The sequence below is a fragment of the Ziziphus jujuba genome, chromosome 11 (assembly GCF_031755915.1).
Source record: "Ziziphus jujuba cultivar Dongzao chromosome 11, ASM3175591v1".
Taxonomy (NCBI): Eukaryota; Viridiplantae; Streptophyta; class Magnoliopsida; order Rosales; family Rhamnaceae; genus Ziziphus; species Ziziphus jujuba.
In genome coordinates this window covers 17,552,518-17,558,747 of record NC_083389.1, presented here as the reverse complement: position 1 = coordinate 17,558,747, position 6,230 = coordinate 17,552,518, and the positions used below count along the sequence as shown (strand labels likewise).

The following is a 6,230-nucleotide window of genomic DNA, read 5'->3' as shown; positions in this document are numbered from 1 at the left end:
CGATTTGAATTAATCTGGGTTATGTATACTGGAGAAAATAATTGTTTCTGGATTATATAAACCGAACGCAAATGCAACGATATGTATATTCAAGGAATTTTATCTACCAAAATTATATAACCCGAATGAAAATGCAATAATACATGACGTCATCCAATTTATATGACCCAGAAGGGTTCAAAATATATAGTCCGGACGATTTTAACTCCAACCGAGTTATTTATGTCTAATGACTCTAATTCTCTTTAAATTATATAAACTGAATGGAAACTAAATGATCTATGAAGTCTTTTGTTTATATTCATATTTTCATTCTTATTCAATATGTAAAACCAGGACCACCTCAAAAGTTTCTCCAAGATTGCTAGTAAGAGAAAAAGCTTTCTTGTATCTTGAAATACAGAGAGAGAGAGAGAGAGAGAGAGAGATTTTATTGAATTGTACAAAACTCAAACTCCATGTTTAGCTTTCTCATCCCTTTAATTTTTGTTGTTTTAAAGATGGATCTGATTTGTTGCTTTACTTACAAATGTTGAAGATAAAGCAAGATAGAATTGAGAATTAGGATAGTTGGAGGCATCTTTAACTTCAAAGGGAATTAAGGGCAAAGATATATAGTTTCAATATTTAATTATACATAAGGGTAAATTAGGTATAATCAACTGCTATAAGTAGTAAAAATTGAATTAGAAAGGAGCATGTAGAATATAGTGTGGTTATTGAAAATATATAATTGGAATTGAAAACATACATACAAGTATAGATATTTACATAGCCACGCCATCCAAGCAGGAAGGAATAATATTACTTTTCAAACTTCAATCAACATAATCAAGCATACAAGCACATGGCCTTATCTTTGGCATACGATATAATTTATATATATATATATATATATAGCTATAAATAAGGCCTTGAATATAAGAACTAACATGTGATCTTTCTTTTTTAGCCTTTAGATATATTAAGAGCTGAGATTTACAATTATATGTATTAATCATCGGGTCCGATAATGTTTATTTTTCTTAAATAAAATTTTAGTATGTCACTAAATACATAATGGATCACTTTTTTAGTTTTAAAATTTTTGAGTTTTAAATCTTAACCCTTGATGTGATCCAATAATTATAAAGTGTAATCTTAGTTTAATAATGTAAGTTGGACCTTACTTGAGACTAACTGTATATATATTATACAAAGAAATATTAGTACACATCTATTTCATGTTTTACTAACCTTTATTGTTTATACCACTAGTTGCTTTCTTTTTTCTTTTTCTTTTTTTTTTTCTCAATCGAGACTATTTGCTTTGCACATGAACTAAAAATTAGTATAGTTATAATATATAGTAATACCCAAGATAAGTGAGCCCATGACTTAAGGCCTAGCAAATGCTTATAAATAGCCTTGCCACCATCATTTGAGGTATATGTGTGTTCTTTTTTAAACCTCCTTCTTATCACTTTTTCCAAAACACTCCTCATCTACTTAAGCGTCTAAGTTTCTTCAGCTGCTACCACACCGATGCTTAGATTCTAATCTCATTTCTTGTATTTTGTACGTTATTTATCCTTTATTTCTTTTATCATATGAACACTGGAGCAGAATTTTACCTATATAGTTTGGCACCCATCTTGAGGCTCCAACCCCACAACCACAAAGTCGAACACTGGAGCAGAATTTTACCTATATAGTTTGGCACCCATCTTAAGGCTCCAACCCCACAACCACAAAGTTGAACACTGGAGCAGAATTTTACCTATATAGAATTTTACCTATATAGTTTGGCACCCATCTTGAGGCTCCAACCCCACAACCACAAGACATTTGGAGTAAGTGAAAGTGGACCATACGGTGCTTATTAGCCCCACGAGGGTAGTAAGCCATCCATTAATGCTCGTTGCAAGCAAATAACCCACAAGATATTAGTACAGTACAATCACCAAGCAAGTAATAAAGCAAATAACAATAGTCAATATTAAAAGAGACACGTGCACAAAGCAACAAAAGACTGAATGAAATACATTCATTTTATTAGATCTCGACAGGGAGAACAATAGAGGGGTTACAAGTACACATAAAAAGCTCTTACCTATGTTAGTAGGCTAACCCAATACCTAGCTGACTAACCACCCCTTTTTAAAGAGCTTATTTAGCCATTATGATTCTAACAGGAAGAAACATTAAAATGTGCGAGGAATCATGATGGTGCTATTTTTACAATGCAAAATAGAAAATCTAAGCAAATGACCATGAGCTTGACTAATAATCCAGGATAAACTTAACTTGGTATTATAGACAAAATACAAGGTACATGAGACTTTCACATTCTCCCCCACTTAAATTGTCAACATCTTCAACGATGCGATCGTTTTGAATTCTTCAATCATCTACTTGCAGGATGTCAAGTTGTCCTCTTTCTCCCAACTGATATCTTCATCTTCTAGTCTCTTCCATCTGATAAGGTACTATTGTATTGGATGTTGATGAACATATCTAACTTTGTTGTCCAGGACCTCCTCTACTTCCTTCATCATCCTCGGATGCTTGAAGTTGATGCTGGCTCTGGCTGGATTATTGTGCACTAAATTTTCACCATATATGTTGATGATATTATCATTACTAGATCTAATGGTATTGTTATTAAGAAGCTAATTTGATATCTTAATTCTCAATTTTCCTTAAAAGATTTGGGTGACTTACAATTTTGTGTTGGGAATTGAAGTTAAGCGAAGCTCAAAAGGTATGCTACTCACTCAAACTAAGCATATTTGTGACCTTCTTAAGAAAATAGGAATTGATGGAGCTAAACCCTCTCCTTCACCTATCTTTGACCGCAGGTGATATTCTATCAAATCCAGAACTTTTTAGAAGTACTATTAGAGGTCTTCAATATCTCACTATAACAAGATCTAACATTTGTTTTGTTGTTAATAAACTTAGTCAATTTCTTCATGCTCCAACTTCTTCTCATTGGGAAGCTTGCAAAAGGTTATTGAGATACTTAAAAGGTACAGTAGATCATGGTTTATGGATATATTCTTCTATGAAATTGATTATACATGGTTTCACAGATTCATATTGGGGTAGTGGTCATGATGATAGGAGATCTACCAGTGGTTATGGTATATTTATTAGCTCAAATTTAATCCCTTGGAGTTCTAAGAAGCAAGCCGTAGTTGTTCGATTAAGTACTGAAGCTGAATATTGAGTCTTAGCTCATATAACTTTAGAATTATGATGATTGCAAAATCTACTCACAGAGTTGCAAATTCAACTACCAACAACTTTAATCTAGATAGATAGTCAAAGTGCTACTGCCTTGACATTGAATCCTGTTCTTTATCAGAGAACTAAACGTATTTAGATTGATATATATTTTATTAGAGACAAGATACAAGACAAATCTATTGCAATTAAATATGTACTAACAAAGGAGCAGGTGGTAGATGTTTTCATAATGGCTTTAGGCACAACAAGGTTTTTATACTTAAAGGCAAAACTAAGGGTTGCTAATGTTGTTTAAGATAGTCAAACCAAAAGGGGAATATGTGTTTTTTTTCTTTTTTTCTTTTTGAAACTCTTTTGTCAAATCTCTTCATATATATATGCAAGAGAAAAAGACTTCTAGTGTAATATACATGTAGCAATGATGGCATCTATTTTAAAATTTTGCATTTTAGCATATTTGAATTCATACATCACATTAAAATTGCTTATCAAAATATTTAATTGAATTAGAACGCAACAAGTTGAAATTTAATAGTCTCAATTTCACCAGCTAATGCTTAAAAGCCCAAAATTACAATTCTTTCAAATTAAATATACTAAATTGCAATTAACATTTACATGTAATATAAACGAAATGAGTAAATAATATTAATATTCTCATCTCGTGAGTTTTGGTACAGTTTTTCAGAGAATCAATAACGATATTATATTGGTCTAGTTTTTGTCTCCCTGCTAGAATTGTGTATAACTTTAATTTGTCATGGAATCACCAAAAAAAAAAAAATTTGTTCAATTTTTTCATGTATGAGAGAGAATTCCCAAGTGGAAATGGTTAATATATAGTCATCAACTAATTTAGTAAGTTTGTCGGTTAGTTAGATATTAATTGTTATTTACACCTAAAGCAGGTTGATTCAATTAAGAGACATACTCTGAAGGTTGATTCAATTAAGAGACATACTCTGAAAGGAAAAATATCAATTAGTAATAACTGAAACTACCTCTAAATATCAATTTATTTGTAATAACTGAAACTATCTCTAAGGCTGAGGTAGTAGTTTATGTAATAGGTATATATTCCTTTTTCATTCAGTATTTGACATGTATTAATATGCTTTATATGGAAAATGAATCTATCCAACATATTATTAACTAAATGGAATTTCAGCAAAAAAATTATTAACTAAATGGAAAAGAGATACTACATGTATATGTAAAATAGAGAAACATTTTCATCCAAGGATATGTGAAGTTTCAAACCTTAACCTTTTGTTTTTTTTTTCTTTGATTACCAAACTCATTTTAGGATGTTACAAATGATATGTCAATATATTAATATTTAAGAAAAATAAAATACACTATTTTTTAATAAGTAAAAGAGTTTATAACAATTAAATAGAGCTTTTCACTAAAAAAAAAAAAGAAAAAGAAAAAAGTCATACCAATCAAAGATTAAATATTGCATGTATGAATTCTTAAATATATATTCACCAAATTTTTTTTTTTTAAATATTGATAATAATTCAACATAAACCGGTAAAATATTGCCATTTCTTCTCCCATCAATTGACAAATTGAACGATAAACGAGTTGGTGACTATCAAAGCTCAAATATATATTTTCATGGAAAATTTCGTTTATATATAGACAAGCCAGCTAGCTAGGACAATTGACCTTTTTTTTTTTCCTGGTTATCAGAGGGTGAGGTTGACAATACGTGAACCAAATCTCTCTTGGCTTTTTCATGAGGTTCCTCTGGTGAATTGGTAATAGTGACAGCTTCTCATCCATTCCTTTCAAAAACCATAAGCCAATGTCATGTCTGAATGGATTGACAAACTCAAGAGCACGAGACAAAGATTTTTCTTTTAAAATAAAAAAATGCCCAAAATATAAGTGGAAATCACAGATCACAAAAGTTAAGCTTGAGGTCAATACGAAGCAAAATAAATGCTAATAAAACTTCCACGAGACTTAGTTTACCAATCCGACCGCATAGCGCAGTGGATTAGCGCGTTTGACTTCGGATCAAAAGGTCGTGGGTTCGACTCCCACTGTGGTCGAATTACATTTTAATTTTTAATTTCGCAAAACCAAGTACACTGCAAATTGGCCCTTTTCTTTTCATTTTTTTTCTTTTGGGCCCTCGAAAGGGGTTTCCTTCTGGGCCGATATTATTTATTAGGTCTTAGGTGCTTGCTTACCTCAACTAACTTGTATGAAAAGCATTCACCACAAAAAATATATATATATATATATATATATTTTTTTTTTTTTTTTTGACAACAAAATTTACATATCCATTTCTACGCTTGAATATTTATGGAATATTGAGGATTATAAAAATTACATTATATATGATCACATGTTCAAATTGGTCATATATCAAAGCAGCATTCCATGGTGATATAGTTTAAACGTCTTTTCAATTATCAGAAAAACCAATTAAAACATTGCAGTTCCCCATTGAAATTGGCTCTTCATATGAGAGAGGCACAAATTCATTATAGACTAAACTACTATTTGCATCCACTTTCACATACTCCCACTGTGGTCGAATTACATTTTAATTTTTAATTTCGCAAAACCAAGTACACTGCAAATTGGCCCTTTTCTTTTCATTTTTTTTCTTTTGGGCCCTCGAAAGGGGTTTCCTTCTGGGCCGATATTATTTATTAGGTCTTAGGTGCTTGCTTACCTCAACTAACTTGTATGAAAAGCATTCACCACAAAAACAAAATATATATATATATATATATATATTTTTTTTTTGACAACAAAATTTACATATCCATTTCTACGCTTGAATATTTATGGAATATTGAGGATTATAAAAATTACATTATATATGATCACATGTTCAAATTGGTCATATATCAAAGCAGCATTCCATGGTGATATAGTTTAAACGTCTTTTCAATTATCAGAAAAACCAATTAAAACATTGCAGTTCCCCATTGAAATTGGCTCTTCATATGAGAGAGGCACAAATTCATTAT

At 30.9% G+C, this 6,230-nt stretch overlaps 1 non-coding gene across 1 annotated transcript; it reads left to right on the top strand.

The window, feature by feature from the left end:
• Window positions 1-5,220: 5,220 nt before the first annotated feature.
• Window positions 5,221-5,294, top strand: TRNAR-UCG (transfer RNA arginine (anticodon UCG)). Its single transcript has one exon. It is a non-coding gene; the product is annotated as a tRNA-Arg (tRNA).
• Window positions 5,295-6,230: the final 936 nt, after the last annotated feature.